Source organism: Erinaceus europaeus, chromosome 5, assembly GCF_950295315.1.
Source record: "Erinaceus europaeus chromosome 5, mEriEur2.1, whole genome shotgun sequence".
Lineage (NCBI taxonomy): Eukaryota > Metazoa > Chordata > Mammalia > Eulipotyphla > Erinaceidae > Erinaceus > Erinaceus europaeus.
Genome location: NC_080166.1, coordinates 21919928 through 21943186, shown reverse-complemented (window position 1 = coordinate 21943186; position 23259 = coordinate 21919928). Strand labels below are relative to the sequence as shown.

At 38.6% G+C, this 23259-nt stretch overlaps 1 non-coding gene across 1 annotated transcript; it reads left to right on the top strand.

Annotated features, from left to right (window-relative positions):
• The first annotated feature begins 836 nt into the window (after positions 1–836).
• Positions 837–947, top strand: LOC132538819 (U6 spliceosomal RNA). The gene has a single exon (XR_009550140.1). It is a non-coding gene; the product is annotated as a U6 spliceosomal RNA (small nuclear RNA).
• The last annotated feature ends 22312 nt before the right edge of the window (positions 948–23259 follow it).

The following is a 23259-nucleotide window of genomic DNA, read 5'->3' as shown; positions in this document are numbered from 1 at the left end:
AAATAAAGTGATTTGAATGTAATCTGGTTCATGGAGATAGCATGATGGTTATGGAGAAAGACATCCTTGCCTGAAAATAAGGTCCAGGTTCAGTCCCCAACATCACCATCAGTCATATATCCAGTTACTGTAAAAAATGAAAAAAAAAAAATTAATCATGTTCATTCCGTAGCATCATAATTCAGAGCAGATATAGTATAGGTTATGATTTGTGTCTACTCTCTAAATATTTGTGTTTACTCATCTAAAATACATGTTTTAGGTGGGGGTAGACAGCATAATGGTTATGCAAAGAGACTCTCATGCCTGAGGCTCTGAAGTCCCAGGTTCAATTCCCCACCGCAGCATAAGCCAGAGCTGATCAGTGGTCTGGTTAAAAACAACAACAACAAAACAACTTTGTGACAGAATTATAAGAACTGAACAATAGATTTTGACTCCACTATTTTTGCATATATCTCTCTAACATTGCTCTTGCTAGTTTGGGTGGGCTTATAATGATTTTTAGTACATTAGTAAAAAATATAGCATCATTTTTTCACAAGAAGAAAATCTTAGATAAAGCCCCACAGAGTTTTTTTTATATATATATTTCACTGGCAACAGAGACGAAAAAGTAATACAACTACAGGAAACTTAAAGATATTTTCTAGATTCAGAATACTGATTTGTCTATAGCTCTTCATTCTTTCTTAAAGGGCAAATTTTACCTGATATATTTGAATAACTGAGATGAGAGGTTTGAACTTCAATTTCAAATCTAAACTTCATGTTGGATGTATTTACACAGCCTCCAGGCATTATTACACCTTTATTCTCTAGATGAGACAAAATGAGTGCTTGTTTTGAAGCACATATACTAACTAAAATTGAAATGAGACAGAAAAGATTAGCATGGCCACTGTGCAAGTTTGGCAAGAAAATTTGTGGAAGTATTCCATATTTTGGGGTCAGGTGGTGGTGCATCTGCGTGAGTACACACATTACAGTGTGCAATGACCCAGGGTCAAGCATCCAATCCTCAACTACAGAAGGGATGCTTCATGAGTGGAGAAATAGTGCTGCAGGTATCTTTCCTTCTGTGTCTCCTTCTTCCCTCTCAATTTCTCACAGTCTCTATTCAACACTAGATAATTAATTAGAAACAGGATGAATGGGGCAGGGTACATAGCACTATGGTTGTGCAAAGAGACTCTCATGCCTGAGGCTCCGAAGTCCCAGGTTCAATCAGTCCACCACCCACTCACCTCCATAGGCAAGAGCTGAGCAGTGCTCTGGTGAAAAGAAACAAAAGGAGGAAACAGATGAATGTGTTCATCAAAATTGTGCATTTAAGATTTTAGATGAACAGGATAAAATAGAACTTCAGTATTATGTATGTCAGTAGACGTGTGGTATTCCATGAAAAATCAGTATTAGCTGCCAGGTCTAGAACTGATTAGAAAACCATTTTGTTTAGTGATCATTGTTATTCCATTACATAATTTTGACATATATAGTTCAAAATTCAGAATTTTGAAAGTAATTAAGTACAATGTTATATAATTTTCCAGTTTATGGATTAGTTTATTGATTCTTTAGAAATCATTTGCACTTCTACATTTGTTGAATCTACTGATTGAATGTTCTACAATTCTTATCCCCCACCAAACAAATGATGTCATCTTTTACTTCTTCCTATCTTTTAAATCACTGTGGGAAGGGATAGCATCCTGTCTGTTCTCCATTCATATCACAGCACATGTTGCTTCACTTTACATCCACTGAGTTATCCTAGTTAATGTTAAGATGCAATATCTACCTCGAACTTCAATTCATCAGCCTCCTTTAGGGTTTTCTTTTTTTTCTCCTTATTGTTATTTTTTTTACCAGAGTAATGCTCAACTCTGAATTGAGCATTACTATTGGTATAGGGGATTGAACCTGGAACTTTGAAGCCTCAGGCATTAGAATCTCTTTGCATAACCACTATGAAATCCTCCCTACCTTTTTTTTAAACTGGCCAATGCTACAACCTTAACCATCTTTCACTTTGAGTACTAGAATCCCAACTTATTTTTCAGAGCTCCTTTTTTTTTTTTCTTTTTTCTTTTCCTTCTAGTGGCAGGGGAGAGAAGGGTGAGAAAAGTAGAAGTCTGATGGTTTTTAACAACCTCAAATATTTGTTTTTAACCATCTCTTCTAAGCCATGTTCTCCTTGAGTGATCTTATTTTACTACCTTCTATATTTAAAGATCTCCAACTTTTTTTATCTCTACCACTTTGTTCTCCCAATATTGTATGCCAATAATTGTAAATACAAGCTTTGTAAACATTCTTTTAATTTCCTTAATACTAAATTCAATGAAAATACATTCACTTACCAGATTCAGTTTCTTCTCCAATCCTAAAGATAGGTTTAGGGTTTTTTGTTTGTTTGTTTGTTTGTTGTCTGGTTGCTTTTTATTTTTTAACATTTTCATGAGTTTCAGTTATTTATATCACACATATGAGTGAGGCCATTAGCAGTTACCTTTCAGAATATGTAGGCCATTAGGTGATAAACTATAGCAAAAAATATTTGAACATATACACCAAGTTAAAGAATCTCAAAAGATTATATATGATAAGAAGGAATATAAAAACAAACTAGATGCAGAAGAGATTAAAAATTACTAGAGAGAAAATGGCATCGTTTAATAAGACATAGAGAACTGTATGCATGTTAATATGTTATCACAAAAGCACTATGGAGAAAATTACATATATTATGTATATATGCTCTAAGAGGGTGTTTTTATTTCCTTGTTTAATTATTTTTTATTGATTTAATAATGGTCGACAAAACCAAATGATAAGAGGTGTACAATACCACACAATTCCCACCACCAGAGTTCTGTATCCCGTCCCCTTCATTGGAAGCTTTCTTATTCTTTATCCCTCTGAGAGCATGGACCCAGCATCATTATGGGGTGCAGAAGGTGGAAAGCCTGGCTTCAGTAATTGTTTCTCTGCTGGACCTTGGTAGGTCGATCCATATTCCCAGACTGTCTCTATCTTTTTCTAGTGGAGTAGGGCTCTGGGGAGGTGGGGTTCCAGGGTAAGTTGATAAGGTTGTCTGCCCAGGGAAGTCAAGTTGGCATCATGGTAGCATCTGCAACTTGGTGGCTATAAAGCATTAAAATATAAAGCAGAAAAAAATGTTTAATAACCAGGAACCTAAAGGCAAGAGCATAGCAGATAAGTTTTGGGGTCTTCATGTTGGAAGAAGGTAGGAAGTTTATTTTAGATTTGTTCAGATGGGACCATGACTTTACTAATTTTTGCCTGAGCCCAGCAGCTAACACGCAGATGTACTAAAGATATTGTCTAGGGGAGATGGTGTCAGAGTTGAAAATAGGACTAGAAAACTGGATCAAGGAAGAGAGTAATTCCTATGTTTCTGAAAAGTATATACATACCATTAGCTGTAAATCCCATCGATTTGATCTGGGGTCCATATTCAGTACAGTAATCTGTGCAACCTCTGCATCCCTGTAGATCTGAGCTCATACTCCGTGGTCATAGCTAGGAACATTCTAGGCTGTGCTCTGAAGAACCTGATCTCCCTAAGTGGCAGAATACTTTAACCCAGCCTCCCTCAAGAGAGTGGGACAGTCCCTACCATTGTTGTTCTACATTGAAGACAAGGTCCTGTAGAGACCCACTAAAGGGCCTATGGTGTTGCTCCTGATGGAGAGGACCAGAAGGATCTGTTAGAGACTCAGGTCTATCATGTCTCTGTGGGAATCCCAGGATTCCCTGACTAGGACCCCGGTATGATATGGTGGGGCCTGTCCTTAACCAAAAGAGCCATCATTACAGTGTGCCAGTCTCTTGACCTTACCCAGCTTTTGTAGTCCTTACTTTGACAAGTCCCCAGTGATTGAGGGAAGTGAAGTAGGAAGTAGATGAGAAGGGTATCTAGGTCTAAGTAGAAACTATTTGGTTAAGTACTTTATGGTGCCTTTTTTTAGGTCTTTCTGCTTGCTTGCTGCACTTAACGGAGTCACTGCAAACTATTGTACACTTTTACTTCAAGGTATATATTTTCCCCTACCTTATGGATACATGTGCACATGTGCTCTGTCTCATGGGGCCTGGCCTATATATGAGATCTGTGACTTTGTTAGGAAGTGCAGAGAGTCTTTTGTTTATTTATTTTAACTATGCTGTTACACAAGTGTCACCATTTTGTTCTTGAACATCTTCTATCTATTTCTTCTTCTCATACTTTCATACTTTAAAGTTGTCTCGTATTTCTATGATCTGTGTTTAATGGTCTGTTTCACATTGCATCACCTCGTTGAGAGTTAAATGTTCCTTGTTTCTTTGACTGTGAAACTCCTATCAGCAACTCTTGCAGGGGAAGTCTGGTAATGACAAGTTCCTTTGGTTGTTGTAAGTCAGGTACTGTTTTGATTGCTCGTTCATATTTGAGTGATTGTCCTGTAAAGCCAAGTATGTGTGGCTGGAAGTTGATGTCTTAAAACTATATTTATATATATATATATATATATATATCACTCCACTTTCTCCTGACTCCATGGTTCCTGCAAAAAAAAAAAAAAGTATGACAAGAGTATGACTATATTGCCTCTATAAATCTCCATGTTCTTTTCTGTGGTATCTTCTAATCCTTTTTTCTTTGTGCTTGACTTTTGATAACTCCACAATAATGTGTCTTGGTGTAGGACTATCTGGGATTTCAACCTTGCCAATTCTCCCTGTTTCCTGAACCTCTACATTCTGACCATATCCCAGATTTGTAAACTGTTCAGTCATTGTTCCTTTGAATATAACTTCTGTTCTCTTCTCCTTCCTAGACCCCTGTAATTCTAGTATTTGCTTTATAATAGACTCTTCAATTTCTTGAAGAGTTGCTTCCTTTTTCTCAATGCTTTTCTCCTATGTCAAAATCAAAAAATGTAGCCAGTTTGTTTTTAATTTCTGATATTCTCTATTCTACATGAGTTAAGTCTACTTCCTTGACTTGCTAATTGAGACTGTAGTGTATACTGTGTCCTTTACATCCTGTAATTCTGTTTTGAAGTTTTCCATTTTCCTGTTAAGTAACTCAGTAAAGTCATGAATTTCCTTCTTAATCCATTTCTCCATACTACATTGGGAACTTTGTATTTCTCCTAATTTTCTGACAGTGTGTTCCTTAAATTCTTTCTCTGAGGATAGCTCTTCTGGACCTGCATTTTTAAGTTCCTGGCTGTCAGCTTGGAGCTGCAGAGCCAGAATTTTTCTAGTTTACTCATCTGTTTTGATTTTTCTTATTGGTAGCAGATAGTTCTGGGTTCTGTTTTGTATCTGATTCATGGCAAGGAGGGGAGGAATTTTGAGTAAGTGTCATAATATTAAGTCACCTGAGGGGCCATGTGGAGGTACACTTGGCTGAGTGCACATGCTACAGTGAGTAAGGGCCCAGGTTAGAGCCCCTAGGCCCCACCTACAGAGGAAAAGCTTCATGAGTGGTGAAGCAGTGTTGCAGGTATCTCTCTGTCTCACCCCTTCTCTTTTGATTTCTGCCTGTCTCTATCAAATAAATAAATGAATAAATAAATAAATAAAAATTTTTAAATATTACCTGATATCCCTTAAACAGAGTCCTGAGGGGAGGTAGTAGAAAGACCTTCCCAGAAATTTCGGTTCCTAAAAGCGAGGGTTCTTTATGAAGTCAAAAGTACTTTTTACTTCTGCAGAGTGGTCTAACCGTGTTCACTAGGGTCTTGAGAGCTTGTTTGGAGGTTCTAGCAGGGGAGCACAGCTACTCATATACCCTCAACCAAAGACCGGTCAGTTTCTATTCAGGGAAGGCTGTCCTCTTCTACTGAGCGCGCAGCAGCTTCGGGAGAGACGCACACGGAGCGGTGAGGGAGGAAGGGGACACCCGCCTAGCCGGCCAGATCAGCTGAATCAACCCTGGCGATCAATGGGGTGACAGATGTCGCAGCCAGATCGCCCTCACATCCTCACTAGGGTCTTGATGGCACCTTAGCCTTCCATAAGCTTCCCAAATTCCATGAGAGTAGAGAGTTCAATTCCCTGGTGCCCCTGGATTGCTCTCTGGGGTTCACTCGAGAGTCTGTGGTTTATACAGCTCTAAAATACAGTCTTAAACCATTTTTCATAATCTACTCCATGACCGAGTAGTTCCCACTGGACCCTTTAAATCTACCACATGAATTCAAAGCAAATTCAAATATAGAACCTGGCAACAAAGCAGTGCTTGCTTTCTGCTGGAGCCCTTTGCTCTGTCCTCTCTTGTTCTCACTGTCTATAAGCAACAACCAACCTTCCTATACAGAGCTATTCCTTTCTTTACCTCAACTGCCAAGTGTTCTCTGATGAAATTCATTGAGTTATGTTGCTGTAATATTTGTTTTATGGAGGACAATCAATTTTCTGTGTCTAGGTCACCAAAGCTCTACCTGTATTTGTTTCTCATACTAGGTCCTGATGTGTTTTTCTTGAATTATGTGACATGTCTAAACATTTTCAGGAAGCTGCAGAACACTCTTTTTTAAATGTAACTTACCAAGATTACCCTCTGTTTTTATTCTTTACTATGCCCCTTCTGTTCCAAAACCAGAATCTAGCTTGACTTATATTTCTGAACATATTTTTTTAGCAAATCTGTATATCATTATACAAACTATTTAGCACCCCAAAAAACCATGTTTTATTATTGATTTATAATGAGGGAAGTAAAAAGACCACCGAACTCTGGAGAGGTGGATTTCCAGAGTACATTGGTGAGTTCCTCTGCCCAGTGAAGTCAGCTTGGCATCATGGTAGCATTTGCACCTCTCCCCTACTAGGGAAAGAGAGAGACAGCCTGGGATCGTCCTGCCGATGGCTGTGTTCAATGGAGAAGCAATTACAGAAGCCAGACCTCCCACCTTCTGTACCCCATAATGATGCTGGGTCCATGCTCCCAGAAGGATAAAGAATAGGAAAGTTTCCAGTGGAGGGAGGGGATATATAACTCTGGTGGTAGAAATTGTGTGGAATTATACCCCTTTTATCCTATGTTCTTGTCGATTATTATTTAATCAATAATAATAATAATAAACCACCAAGCAAGGATATAAATATTTATGTCATTTCAGATTACAAATACAAGAAAGACAATGAAAATGATCTTATGGGGGAATGTGGGTAAGATAACTGCACAGAGTAGGACATTGTCCCACAAATGTGATATTTAGGCTGCCTTTTCTTAAGTATTATTAGAAAGGGTTGTAGAAAAAGTATTCTGACAGATGGCAAAGCATGTGCAAAGTTTCTAAAATAGTTGGATAATAAATAAGCCATGTTTGAATGGTGGGAGTAATTTTTACACATTTAAATGAAAACCAATCAAATAATTGTACAGTGCCTTTCTTTCATCAGTACAATTTCAAAATAATACTGAACAACTACCTCGATCTGGAAGGCAAGTTCCCATTCACACCCTACTCACTGGTTCATAACCTTTTGTAGCACAATAGTTCAGGAAATATTTGAAAGAGAACTGAGAATTGGGAAGGAAGTATGAGTCCAATCTAATGAGAGTGAAATTAATTTAGGGAACTTGATTCTATTCATCCATTATTGTGTTGTGGCACCAAGCTGTCAGTCAAATCAATAAATTACTATTTACAATTAATTATTAAAATGGAAAAAGTATTCAGCTGTGGCCTTTCATTTTAATCATGTGCTTCATCAAGAATTTGTGATTGGAAGGTAATTTTGTAATCAACAATTTGATCATAAAATCAAGTGATTTCCCAATATAAACTTCAAAAATAGAAATTTGAACTGTTGTTTTATTCCATTAAATGTTCTCATTTTTAATTCCAGTATTGTAAACATATGTACATTTACAGAAATAGCAAAGAAGCAATTATCACTTCTCAGCAAGACCATTAACTCTTCTCCAGGCATCTTTTTTAAGACCACTCCTGGTAAAAGAAATAATATAGATCAAACCAAACTAATATAATATGTCCTTTTAACCATATTTCTAGGATTTCTCCACAGATATCATCTTAAATTTGTTTTTATTATTGCTGGGTGTGACTTTTTCATATGGTTAACAAATATGTTCTATCAAAAAAAAATCTGATTGTTTTGATGTTTGTTTCTTGGTCTTTGCCTTTTCCTGTTTCATCTCCAGTGTCTTTCCACTTGAGAAATCTGATCTCTGTTGTTGACGATTCATAGTATAGATCTAAAAAAAAAAATCATAAGAAGTTCACTGTAAAGATTTAGGTCTCAAAAAAGACTTTAGTTTTAAAGATAAAAGCATTTTTTGAGAGATGGCAAATATGGAAACATTGCAAATCTGCTTTCCCACCTAGATAATAACTGTTCTGACTTAACCTCTAGGATGTGATTGTTTTATGATTCTGAAATCCACTGACATTTAAAAATTTCCAAAGGAGACTAGAGCAATAAATCACATTTTTAGATCCACCCTTTACCCCCTGAAGCCCATGATAGAGAATTGTATGCTTTGTACAGTTTGTACACATTTACAGAGTAAGGGAGGTTAAAAAAAAAAAATCCTAGCCTCCAGCTACTGAGTAGGTATGCTCTGATAACTTGCTCTTCCTTTGGATCTCGAGTTTCCAACAAAATAGGAGGCAGAAATTATACTTGTACCTCCTCCCAGTGTATGACCCTAAATTCTACTGGAAATACAGACTGGGTTTGTTTATGTTGTGGTTGTTATTTCAGAGGAGGGAGGTAAATTTCCCAGCTTGCCATGATAGACGTCTGCAAAGGACTTTTACTTCCAATTTAGGCTCTTTTCCATCATCATGTACCAGGATCTAAAAGCCCCTTTTCCTCAACCTTCACCCTGCCCTGATTTCCCAGATTCCTTCTCCTTGGTGCAATATATCAAACCAGTCTAACTTTACTTTTTGTTTCCCATGCTGTTCTTTCTCCTGCCCATGAGTGAGATTGTCCCATATTCATCCGTCTTTTTCTGGATTATTCTACTTAACCATGTTGCCTTTAAGCTCATGAAAGATGAGATGAAGATGGTGATTTCATCATTCTTAATATCTATTATTGAAACAGCTTCATCCAAAAATGTGGAGATTACACGGACAGAATATTCACCCATTAAGAGATCCAAAGGGGCAATAGACATGAAAAAAAAAATATCTAAGTCATTGAGTATCAGAGAATTGCAAGTAAAGTCAACAGTGAGATATCACTTCAGTCTTGTGAGAATGCCATACATCAGAAGGGATAGTAACAACAAATGATGGAGAGGTTATGGGGGCAAAAGAACACTCCTGCACTGCTGGTAGGTATGTAAATTGGTACAGTCTATGTGGAGAACAGACTGGAGAATTCTCGGAAGGCTTGAAATGGCCCTACCCTATGACCTGGCAGTTCTTCTCCTGGAGATAAATCCTAAAACAAACAAACAAACAAAAAAACATGCAAAATGATCTGTGCATACCAATGTACATAGCAGCACAATTTGTAATAGCCCAGACTTGGAAGCATCCTAGATGTCTAACAACAGCTGAGTGACTTAAGACAAGAGAACTTTATGGGCCAATTCCTATTTTCTCTCCTCCTTCATTTATCAATGTTCCCTCAAAAGTTAGGAGGGAAATTCATGGATCTCCAGATAAACTTGGAGATAGATAATAATATTATAATACTCCTGAGAGTAATACAAAAGAGAGGTATTGTAGGTTGAAACAAAATTACATTAGACACCAAATCACAGCCAGATTGAATATAACAATGTCAATAATGTGTATACAGGACAGTTATGAAATGCAGCATTGTAATATGCCTTGACACCACTTTCTTTAGTTTTTACATTATTTAATAATACAGTTCAAAGCAGTTGCATCTAGGTGGGGATACTGCAAAATAGTAGAATAGAATATTGCATGTGAGGCACCCCAGTATTAATCTTGGCCATAACCAATAACCAGAACTGAGTAGTGCTCTGATAAATCATTTAAAAAGATAAAGAATAGGAAAGCTATCAGGGGAAGGGATGGGATATAGAGATCTGGTGGTAGGAATTGTGTGGAGTTATACCCCTCCGATCCTATGGTTTTGTTAATGTCTCCTTTTTTTTTCTTATTTATTTATTTATTTTATTTAAGAAAGGATTAATTAACAAAACCATAGGGTAGGAGGGGTACAACTCCACACAGTTCCCACCACCCAATCTCCATAACCCACCCCCTCCCCTGATAGCTTTCCCATTCTCTATCTCTCTGGGAGCATGGACCCAGGGTCATTGAGGGTTGCAGAAGGTAGAAGGTCTGGCTTCTGTAATTGCTTCCCCGGTGAAAATGGGTGTTGACTGGTCGGTCCATACTCCCAGTCTGCCTCTCTCTTTCCCAAGTAGGGTGTGTCTCTGGGGAAGCTGAGCTCCAGGACACATTGGTGGGGTCTTCAATCCAGGGAAGCCTGGCCAGCATCCTGGTGGCATCTGGAACCTGGTGATTGAAAAGAGAGTTAACATACGAAGCCAAACAAATTGTTGAGCAATCATGGACCCAAAGGTTGGAATAGTGGAGAGGAAGTGTTAGGGGGGTACTCACAGCAAACTCTAGTGTACTTCTGCTTTCAGGTATATATTTTGCAGTAGTTTATGGATACGTGTGCACATAAGCTCTCTCTCACAGAAACTGGTGTATATCTAGGTTATGGGACATTGTTAGAAAGTGAACCACCTGAGATGAAATTAGAGTGTACTATAAAAGGAAAGGTCTCACCCGAGTAATGAAGCTGAAGGGTTGTCATTCCACAGGTGAAGTCTCTGGACACAGTCTGAGGTGAAGCATGTTGAGGTGGCAATCGTTGCGTGGTTAGGTTGTGATCGGCGGATGCAATATTATTTGGTATGGATTGGGAGAGGCATACGGGAAAGTGGGCCCTATCCAAGGGTTCCAGGACTAGGACAAATATAGGCTCTATAGTGGAAATGTGAGGTTCCTGCTGTCTTAGGGTTCAAAAAGACAATCGATAGTTAATGTTATCATCGCATTATTTGGTAATTGGGTTAACTTTGAAAAGTCCTTTTGTTATGGTTTGCTGTACAGTATCCAGTATCTTGTATATAGCTATGCTATTGAATGCTTCTAATCTACTTGGTCTAGGCTTTTGAGAGAGTCCGCATATCAAATATACAGCCTATATATTAAAAAGATTCAGTTTGTGTTTTGAAAAACTTCGAAACATACAATTGATATTCCCCCTCTCATATTAATTAACTAGTAATTTATATGTCTACATTTTGCTAGGAGTGTACATAAACACCATTCCCACCACCAAAAGACTGTGACCCATTCCTCCCACCCACTCCCACCTCCCTCTGTCCCAGGAAGCTACATGTCTACCCCTCACCACATGGTTTTTACTTTGGTGCCCTACTTACAATCTGGTCAGGTCCTGCTTTTAGTTTCCCTTTCAGATCTTCTTAGTCAACTTCTGTTGGTGAGTGGGATCATCCCATACTCATCTTTATCTTTCTGACTTAGCTCACTTAATATAATTCCTTCTTGCTCTGTCCAAGATGGGTCAGTGAAGGTGGGTTCATTGTTCTTGATAGCTGCATAGTATTCCATTGTGTATATATACCACAGGTTTCTCAGCCACTCATCTATTTTTGGACACCTGGGTTGCTTCCAGGTTTTAGCTATTATGAATTGTGCTGCTATGAACATAGGAGTACACACCTCTTTTTGCTTGGGTGTTATGGAGTCCTTGGGGTATAACCCCAGGAGAGGAATTACTGGATCATATGGAAGGTCCATGTCTAGCCTTCTGAGAGTTTTCCAGACTGCTCTCCACAGAGGCTGTACAAATTTACATTCCCACCAGCAATGTAAAAGGGTTCCTCTGTCCCCACATCCTCTCCAGCATTTGTTGCTGCTGTCCTTTTTGATGTATGCCAATCTTACAGGAGTGAGGTAGTATCTTAGTGTTGTCTTAATTTGCATTTCTCTGACAATCAGTGACCTAGAGCAGTTTTTCATACGTTTGTTAGCCTTTTGGATCTCCTCTGTAGTGAATGTTTCGTTCATATCCTCTGCCCATTTTTGGATGGGGTCATTTGCTTTTTTGTGCTAAGTTTGCTGAGCTCTTTATTATTTTGGTGATTAGTTTCTTGTCTGATGTATGACATGTGAAGATCTTCTCCCATTCTGTGAGGGGTCTCTCTGTTTGTTTAATAGTTTCTTTGGCTGTGCAGAAGCTTTTCAATTTGATGTAGTCCCATTGGTTTGTTTCTGCTTTAGTCTTCCTTGCAATTGGGTTTGATTCATCAAAGATGTCCTTGAGGTGTAGGTGGGAAACTGTTTTTCCAATGTTTTCCTCTAAGTATTTGATTGTTTCTGGTCTGACATTGAGGTCTTTGATCCATTTGGAGTTGATTTTTGTTTCTGATGAGATAAAGTGGTTTAATTTCATTCTTCTGCATGTTACAACCCAGTTTGCCCAGCACCATTTATTGAAGAGAGCCTCCTTTTTCCATTTAATCCTTTGGGCCCCCTTATCAAAGATTAGATGTCCATAGGTGTGGGGATTTATTTCTGGGCTTTCAATTCTGTTCCACTGGTCTGTGTGCCTATTTTTGTTCCAGTACCATGCTATTTTGATGATGATGGCTTTATAATATAGTTATATAATATAATATAATATGCCTCCATTTCTGTTTCTTTTCCTCAAGATGGTTTTGGCAATTCTAGGTGTTTTCAGGTTCCAGATAAATGATTGTAGAGTTTGTTCTATTCTCTTAAAGAAGCTTGGTGGAACTTTAATGGGTATTGCATTAAATTTGTATATGGCTCTGGGGAGAATAATGATTTTGATGATATTTATTCTTCCAATCCATGAGCATGGGATATCTTACCATTTCTTGGTATCAGTTTCTATTTCCTTGAGTAGTGACTCATCGTTTTCAGCATACAAGTCTTTCACTTCTTTGGTCAACTTTATTCCTAGGTATTTGATTGATTTTGCTGAAACAGTAAATGGGAGTGATTTCTGGATGTCTTCTTCTTCAGATTTAGTGTTTGCATAAAGAAATGCCACTGATTTTTGTACATTGATTTTGTAGCCTGATACCTTGCTATATTGCCTAATCACTTCCAGTAATTTTCTGCTGGATTCTTTACGTCTTTCTATGTATACTATCATATCATCTACAAATAGTGAGAGCTTGACTTCTTCCCTTCCAATCTGTATTCCTTTGATTTCTTTCTCTTGCCTGATTGCTATGGCAAGAACTTCCAATACTATGTTGAAGAGTAGCGGTGACAGTGGACAGCCCTGTCTAGTCCCCGATCTGAGGGGGAACGCTTTCAGCTTCTGTCCATTGAGTATGATGTTGGCTGTAGGTTTGCTATATAGAGACTTCACTATCTTGAGGAATTTCCCATCTATTCCCATTTTTTGTAGAGTTTTGAGCATGAATGGGTGTTGGATCTTGTCAAAGGCTTTCTCTGCATCTATTGAGATAATCATGTGGTTTTTGGCTTTGCTTTTATTGATGTGGTGAATGACATTGATTGACTTATGGATGTTGAACCAGCCTTGCATTCCTGGGATGAATCCCACTTGGTCACGATGAACAATCTTTTTGATATGTTGCTGTATCCAGTTGGCCAAGATCTTGTTTAATATTTTGGCATCTATGTTCATCAGAGATATTGGTCTGTAGTTTTCCTTTTTTGTTCTGTCCCTATCAGCTTTTGGTATCAGGGTGATGTTGGCTTCATAGAAGGTGGAAGGGAGTATTCCTGTTTCTTCAATCTTATGGAATAGCTTAAGAAGTATGGGTATTAATTGTTTCCTGAAAGTTTTGTAGAATTCATTTGTGAAGCCATCTGGTCCAGGACTTTTGTTGTTAGGGAGATTCTTAATAACGGCTTCAATTTCTTTGTCTGTGATTGGTGCATTTAGATTTTGTAGTTCTTCTTGGTTCAGTTTTGGAAGGGCATTGGTTTCTAGGAATTGTTCCATTTCTTCCAGATTCTCTAGCTTGGTGGCATATAGTTCTTTATAGAGGTTTCGCAGGATTCTCTGGATTTCTGTGGTGTCAGTTGTGATATCTCCTCCATCATTTACAATTCTATTAATTTGAGTCTTCTCTCTTTTTTGTTTGGTGAGTCTGGCTAGGGGTTTATCAATTTTGTTTAATCTTTCAAAGAACCAACATTTGGCTTCATTGATCTTTTGTATGGTTCTTTTATTTTCGATGTTGTTTATTTCTGCTCGAACTTTAGTGATTTCTGTCCTTCTGGTTGCTTTAGGTTTCCTTTGTTCCTCTTCTTCTAAGTCCTTGAGGTGTGCATTAAGGCCGTTCATTTGAGCTTCTTCTTGGTGTTTAATATGTGATTGTATGGCTATAAGTTTCCCTCTGTGTCCCAAATATTTTGGTAGGTTGTGTCTTCATTTTCATTTGTTTCCAGGAACATTTGAATTTCCTGCTTGAGTGAGTCTCTGACCCAGTGGTTCTTAAGGAGTATGTTGTTTAGTTTCCAAATTCTGTGACTTTTAATAATTTTCTGTTTGTTGATAAATGTTAGTTTTACTCCACTGTGATCTGAGAAGATACTTGGGATGATTTCAATGCTCTTGAATTTATTGATGCTGTCTTTGTGGCCTAACATGTGGTCTATCCTTGAGTATGTGTTATGTGGATTTGAAAAGATGGTGTATTCCAATTTTTTTGGGGTGGAGGAGTCTGAAAATGTCCAAGAGGTCTACTCTGTCAATCTCTTCATTCAATTCTCTTGTATCTTTGTTGGTTCTCTGCTTTGTTGATCTGTCTAAGTGTGAGAGTGGGGTATTGAAGTCTCCCACTATTATTGTATTACAATTGATGTATTTTTGAAATTCTTTCAATAGGTGCTTAATGTATTTAGATGGTCCCTCATTGGGTGCATAGATGTTAATAATTGTTAAGTCTTCTTGGCTGATTGATCCTCTAATCATTATGTAATGTCCTTGCCTTCTTTTATTACTTTATTTAATTTAAAATCTATCGTGTCTGAGATGAGAATGGCTGTTCCTGCCCTTTTTTGTGGTCCGTTAGCCTGTATGATAGTTTTCCATCCTTTCACTTTAAGTCTGTGTTTATCTTGTTGTGACAGATGGGATTCTTGCAAGCAGCATATGGTTGGGTTATGTTTTCTGATCCATCCCCCCACCCTGTGCCTTTTGATGGGTGAGTTTAAGCCATTGACGTTTATTGATATTATGGATTTAATGTATTGTAGTGCCATTGTTCAAAAAAAAAATTTTATTTGCTCTGATATATTGCCAGTATTATAGTGATGTTCTTGTTTATAAGAGGTCTTTTAGAACCTCTTTCAGGGCTGGATTGGTGATGGTTGCCTCCTTTAACTGTTGTTTATCTATGAAGGTTTTGATCCCTCCATCTAGTTTGAATGAAAGTCTAGCAGGATATATTATCCTTGGTTGAAACCCTTTTTCATTCAGGGCTCGATAGATATCTTGCCATTCCCTTCTGGCTTTTAGAGTTTGAGTGGAGAAGTCTGCAGATAATCTTATGGGTTTTCCCCTGTATGTGACTTTTTGTTTCTCTCTTGCAGCCTTTAGGATCCTTTCTTTATCCTTACTTCTTCTCATTGTGACTATGATGTGTCTTGGTGTCTTCAGGTCTGGGTTGATTCTGTTTGGTACTCTCTGGGCCTCTTGAATCTTGATGTCCTTTCTGTTATTCAGGTCTGGGAAGTTTTATTCTATTATTTCCTCTAGAATGTTTGCTTCCCCTTCCTCTCTTTCTTCCTCTGGCAGACCAATTATATGAATGTTACTTCTTTTGAGATCATCCCATATGTCTCTGTTGTTGTTTTCAGTGTCTCTCAATCTCTTTTTAAGCTCTTTCAGCTCTTTCTTCATTTTCTCTAGCTCATCCTCTGTCTGACTAATTTTGTTTTCTGCTTCTGTTAGTTTGCTTTCCTTTGCCTCAGCTTCTTTCTTCATTACAGCTATTTCAGCTTTCAGTTCTCTAATTGCCTCAAGATAATCAGTATTTTCCTTGGGGGTCTCAACTGTCGTTTCCCTAATACTGCCATTCCTTTCCTCCAATGTTGTTTTCATTTCTGTGATTAATAAGTTTATTATTGCTTGCATACTTTTCTTATCTATGGTTACTTCTGACTGATTTGTAGTTTCTTCTGGGCTCTTGTTTTCATTCATTGGAGTAGCAGTTTTATTTGTTTTTGAGCTACCCATTTTTTTGATTTATGTGTTACTTTTTTTTATGCTCTGTTGTTCCTCAGTTGTTGTGTCTTGAGTACAAGTAACACTGTACTAAATACCTTTATGACAATTGCACTCACCAACCTCAGGAATTACAGTAGCAACTGAAGCAAGTATTGAAGTAGTTTGATCGTTACCAGTTAGCCAAACAATTTCTCCAGTCCGTGAAAAAATAGTAACCAAATCCCAGTGAAGAAAGAGAAAAGAAAGGATAGCAAGAATAGACAGTTATGCAAATCTACTATCCACTCTATACTCTAGGGGTAACAAGAGGGGAAAGGGAACTAGAGCAGAGATACACACATAGAGAGTCCACTCTGAGTCAGATTTCTTCCCCAAAATAATTCACAAATTCAGAAAGGCAAAGAAGAAGGAAGAAGTGTATGACAAGATTGAAAAAAAAAGAGAGAGAGAGACAAGAGAGATAAAAGGGAAAAGATAAGAAAAAGAGCTGTAATTAAAGAGCAGTGAAAGGAAATTCCCAAATGTGTATCAGTGAATTAAAAAAAGCACACTGTTGGTGTGGGGGCTGGGGGTTGTGACTTTGGAAGCTGTAGGATTAAGGAAGAAGGGATGACAAGAATGAGAAAAAGAAAAAAAAGAAAGAGAGAGAGAAAAAAAATAAAAAGATAAGAAAAAGAACAGTCATAAAAGGGCAGTGAAACTAAAGGGGTTTTTTTTAATGTATTTATTTTTAATTATTTAATTAGCTATGTGGGGTGAGGTGGGGGGCTTGGCTACTTAGAAAGAAAAAAGGCCAGAAGTTTCAGAAGGGTATAGACTTATAATTAATGATACTCCCTGGTGGGACAGGAATTTGGTAAAGAAAAGGACTGGTTATGGGGGTGGGGGCGGGAAGGAGGTATGCTTGAAAATTAAAAGGAAGAAAAAAAATTTTTTTTTCCTTTTTTTTTTTCCCCTTTTTTCCCTACTCTAATTCTTAACCCAAATTAACTTATAGTCACCTCCTTGGTGTCGCTTCTAGGACCCCTTATTGGCTGGCCTGCTAAAGGCAGAAAATCCTACCGTTTCCAGGAGATGTGATCAGAGCTCAGCCAATAGCAGCTTCTCAGTCCGCCATCTTCCGGGAAACCCCCCCTTGAAGATTTTTAAAGGATTTCTCAAAGATGAAAACTAGCTCCAAGTCCTTTTGATCCAATGAGAGCTATACTCAAGGATATCCTCGGATCCGCCCACAGGGTCGCGGTGGTCCCTGGAGACTTCCAAGAGAAAGCCCCCGAGCTACAGTGCTCCCTCCCGGTCCTCTGCTGGCCGCCCAGCAACGCTCTGCAACCGGCGGAGGAGCCGCCTTCCCGGGCTGAGGACAATGCTCGGCACACGCGCCTTGCCTGCAGCAGCCTGGGAAGTCTGGAGCAGCCTGCCCACTCGTCCACGCCACCTCTACTCTAATTCTTAACCCAAATTAAGTTATAGTCACCGCCTTGGTGTCACCGCTAGGACCCCTTATTGACTGGCCTGCTAAAGGCAGAAAATCCTACCGTTTCCAGAAGATTTGATCAGAGATCAAGCCACTAGCAGCTTCTCAGTCCACCATCTTATGGGAACCCCCTAAGGTCTCCTTTTTTAAATAAATAAATAATTTTAGAAAAAAGGCAAAATGAAGCAGTTTATTGTAAGAGCTAAGGCTATTAAAAGCTTTAGTAGTTAACTGCAGATTTTTCTATATAATTTCAGAAAGTAATACATTAAATTAATTTTGGGGGCATAGTCAATTATTTTAATTTTATGACACTGACAGCAGAAGGTATTGGTGACTGTCCTGTATACACATGACATGTCCTTGATCAATTTGGAGTTGATTTTTGTTTCTGGTGAGATAAGGTGGTTCAGTTTCATTCTTCTGCATATTTTGACCCAGTTTTTCCAGCACTATTTATTGAAGAGAGCCTCCTTCCTCCATTTAAGACTTTGGGTACCCTTACCAAAGATTAGGTGTCCATAGGTGAGCGAGTTTAGCTCTGGGCTTTCAATTCTGTTCCACTGGACTGTGTGCCTATTTTTGTTCCAGTACCAGGCTGTTTTGATGATGATAGCCTTATAATGTAGTTTGAGATCTGGGAGTGTGATGTCTCCATTTCTGTTTCTTTTTCTCAAAATTGTTTTGGCAATTCTCAGTGTTTTCTGGTTCCAGATAAATGATTACAGTTTATGTTCTTGTCTCTTAAAAAGCTTCCATTTAAATTTGTATATGGCTCTGGGGAGAATATTCATTTTGATGATATTTATTCTTCTAATCCATGAGCATGGAATGTCTTTCCATTTCTGGATTCAGTTTCTATTTCCTTGAATAGTGTCTCATAGGTTTCAGTATACAAGTCTTTCACTTATTTGTTCAGGTTTATTCCTAGGTATTTCATTGTTTTTGCTGCAACAGTGAATGGGAATGATTTCTGGATATCTTCTTCTTCAGACTTAGTGTTTGCATAAAGAAATACCACTTATGGGAGTCGGGCGGTAGTGCAGCGGGTTAAGCGCAGGTGGCGCAAAGCTCAAGGACCAGCGTAAGGATCCGGGTTCCAGCCCCCGGCTCCCCACCTGCAGGGGAGTCGCTTCACAGGCGGTGAAGCAGGTCTGCAGGTGTCTATCTTTCTCTCCCCCCTCTGTCTTCCCCTCCTCTCTCCATTTCTCTCTGTCCTATCCAATAACAACCACATCAATAACAACAACAATAATAACTACAACAACAATAAAAAGACAACAAGGGCAACAAAAGGGAAAATAAATAAATAAAATTAAAAAAAAAAAAAAAAAGAAAAGAAATACCACTTATTTTTGTACATTGATTTTGTAGCCTGACACCTTGCTATATTGCCTAATAACTTCCAGTAGTTTTCTTTAGGTTTTACTATGTATACTCTCATATCTGCAAATAGTGAGAGCTTGACTTCTTCCCTTCCAATCTATATTTCTTTGATTTCTTTCTCTTGCCTGATTGCTATGTCAAGATCTTCCAATACTACATTGAAGAGTAATGGTGATAATGGACAGCCCTGTCTGGTCCCTGATCTGTGGGGGAATGCTTTCAGCTTCTGTCCATTGAGTATTATGTTGGCTGTAGGTTTACTATATATGGACTCCACTATCTTGAGGAATTTCCCATCTATTCCAATTTTTGTGGTGTTTTGAGCATGAATGGGTGTTGGATTTTGTCGAAGACTTTCTATGCATCTATTGAGATAATCTTGTGGTTTTTGGTTTTGCTTTTATTGATGTGGTGAATGACATTGATTGACTTACGTATGTTGAACCAGCCTTGCATTTCTGGGATAAATCCCACTTGGTCGTGATGAACAATCCTTTTGATATGCTGTGTCCTGTTGGCCAGGATCTTGTTTAATATTTTGGCATCTATGTTCATCAGAGACATTGGTCTGTAGTTTTCCCTTTCTGTTGTGTCCCTATCTGCTTTTGGTATCAGGGTGATTGAGTACACATCTTACAGTGTGCAGGGACCGAGGTTCGAGCCCCTGGTCACCACCTGGAGGAGGAAAGATTTAAGAGTGGTGAAGTAGGGCTGCAGGTGTCTCTCTGTCTCTCTTCTTTTCTGTCTCCCCCTTCCTTCTCAATTTCTGGTTGCCTGTATCCAATAAACAATAAAGATAATAAAGACTTTTTTTAAAAAAGAGAATATCAATAAAACTAAAGTTGGTTCTTTGGAAAGATTAATGAACCTTTGAATAGACAGGTGAAGGAAAGTAACTTAAATTATTAAGTTGGAAATAAAAATGGATAAGTTGCTTCCAACTCTAGAAACAAGAACTGTAATAGTAGTATGAACAATCAAACAGGAAAAAAATATTAAATGGTCTGAATAAAATAAGCACTATATATATACATATGTGTATATATATATTTCCTTTCTGTTGCCCTTGTTGCTTTTATTATTGTTGTAGTTATTATTGTTGTTGATGTCATTGTTGTTGGATGGGACAGAGAGAAATGGAGAGAGGAGGGGAAGACAGAGCGGGGGAGAGAAAGATAGACACCTGCAGACCTGCCTCGCCACCTGTGAAGCAACTCCCCTGCAGGTGGGGAGCCCGGGGGCTTGAACCGGGATACTTAAACTCTGGTCCTTGTGCTTTGCGCCACATATGCTTAACCCACTGAGCTACAGCCCGACTCCCCAAATAAGCACTTTTCAAAAACAAAGTCTACCAAGGATAAATCATGAAGAAATGGACAATTTAAATAGAGTTACAAGTACTAAGTAGATTGAATTAACAATTAAAAAAAAATCCAAGTGCTGGGACTGATGGTTTCCCAGGTAAATGGTGAACTATACATACTTTTTCCATTCCTTTTTCTTTCTTTATCGCCACCAAAATTACTGCTGAGGGTTGGCGCCTGCATGATAAAACTAGCACCCTGGTAACCTTTTTGTGTTAGGACAGATAAAAAATGAGAGGAGAGATGGTTTATAGAGAGGACAAAAGAAAGACTCTTGCAGTACTGCTTCACCGCTTGTGAAGCTTCTCCCCATGGGTGGGGACATAGGCTTTGAACCTATGCCTTTGCTCATGATAATGTATGTCATTAACTCTGCCCAGTCTGAATTATACCTGTATTTTAAAGATTTATTATTCAACCTTGTTAATCATGTGGGTAGCAAGTCTTATTCCATTGCTTCTTCTTCTAGCTTTTGCCCTTCTTCCGTAGCCAGTCAACAGCATCAGGTTGAGCCTGATGTAAAGTTTCGAGACCTCCTTTGAATCTGGAGAGGTGGCAGTCGTTGACTATGTGGGTCATAGTCTGTCTGGAGCCGCAGGGGCAGTTCAGGTTGTCTCTGGCCCCCCAGCGATGGAACATAGCGGTGCACCGGCCATGGCCTGTTTGATAGCGATTGAGGAGGGCCCAATCATAACGTGCTAGGTCAAAGCCGGGTTGACACTTGCAGGGGTCGGTGATGAGGTGTTTGTTCTTTACCTCAGCTGACTGCCAACTCTTTTTCCAAGAATCTGGAACAGAGAAGTTCAGTGTAGGCGTAGGAGACCAGATTGGATGAGGAGACATCAAGCGTTGAACAGGGTGGACTCGAAGAGCAGGACCAACAGCTTGAAAGCTGTCAGGAGCTTGTTGCTGGCTTTGAAAGTGACTGGGATCCATGTGGATTCAGTGGGCTAGGAAGGATCGTCAGTTTCCCCAATAAATGGGTACTCACGGGATGCACCACGGGAAGGTCGATCCAATGCACCGAAATGCTAATACTAAATAAATAAATGGCTCAACCAAATAGCTTTACTTTATCATGCACATGCCCCAGGGGCAAGCCTGGGCCCCCATGGCATTGTAGGGATCTGTGGTCTCTTTTACTCTCTTTTCACTCTTACTCTCTGTCTCCATTTGAATAAAATAAAATAAACTGACTGGGAGTCAGGCTGTAGCGCAGCGGGTTAAGCGCAGGTGGCGCAAAGCACAAGGACCAGCATAAGGATCCCGGTTCGAACCCCGGCTCCCCACCTGCAGGGGAGTCGCTTCACAGGCAGTGAAGCAGGTCTGCAGGTGTCTATCTTTCTCTCCTCCTCTCTGTCTTCCCCTCCTCTCTCCATTTCTCTCTGTCCTATCCAACAACGACAACAACAATAATGTCTACAACAATAATAAAAGCAACAAGGGCAACAAAAGGGAATAAATAAATAAAATAAATATTTTAAAAAAAGAATTAAAAAAATAAAATAAAATAAACTGACTAAAAACATTGAACCGTTTCCTAGACACTGACGGAGATGCTTACCAAATCAATTTTAGTGGCCAGTTTTGCTCTGACACCGAAAACATTACATGACAACTTCAGACGGATATCCTTTAAAAACATCAAGATATTCGGCTTCACGGGGTCGGGAGCAAGGGAGGATGGGATGAGAAACAGTCTTTTGGTGGTAGGAAAGGTGTTTATGTACACTCCTATTAATCTGTAGTCATATAAATCACTATTTAAATAATGAAAAAAAGAAAGGTAAGAAGCCACAACAAAATACTAGAAAACAGAATCCAACAATGTATTAACAGATGTTTATTTCAGAGCCAAATAGAATGGGTCACTGTAATGATGCAGTCCATTAAGAGGGAAGCAAAAGAATATACAAAATATAATGTGAATTAATGTAAATTAATGTAGAAAATGATTTGACAAAAGTCAACACACTTTTTGTAATTAAATGTACACATACACACACACACACACACACACTTGGAATAGTATAAAACTAAACATGATAAAAAGCTATGTTTGAAAATTCCACAGGAAGACAGTGAAAGTCCAAACTTAGACACCAAAACCAGGGACAAGACAAGGATTCTCATCTTCATCCTTTAGGAGATTAAGAAAGAAAAAGAGGGGGCTGGATGGTGGAACACCTGGGTGAGCACACATGTTACAATGCACAAGGACCCAGGTTTGAGCCCCAGGTTCCCACATGCAGGGGGAATTCTTTGCAAGGGGTGAAGCAGTGTTGCTCGTGTCTCTCTCCTGTCTATCCCCTCCCCTTCCCTTTTGATATCTGGCTGTGTCAATTCAATTAATAAATAAAGATAATTAAAAAAGAAAGAAAAAAAATGAAGTATACCAAGTTGGAAAAGCTGTTGTCAAATTATTTCTTGTATAGAAGATATGACTTCTTAATATTTTACTTGGAAATAATCACTGATTCACTATTGTTATTAAATATATAAAAAGGTTCTGTGAAATATATAAAAAGGTTGTGTGAACATATAATTTGGATTTCCCAAAGAAGCATAAATGTAGAATAATAATAAAACCAGAAAACTGACCTGGTGTGCTCTTTTATTGAGTTTTATTTTATTTTTGTGCTTTAAAAAAAAATCCAAATGTCAAGGTTAATGTGAAAATCAAATGAAGTAGCCAATACAGAGCAGCTTGTCTCTGTCTGACACACTGTGTGACTCTAGTAAGAAGCCCACAGTCTATTTCGCGGATTGTCACATGAT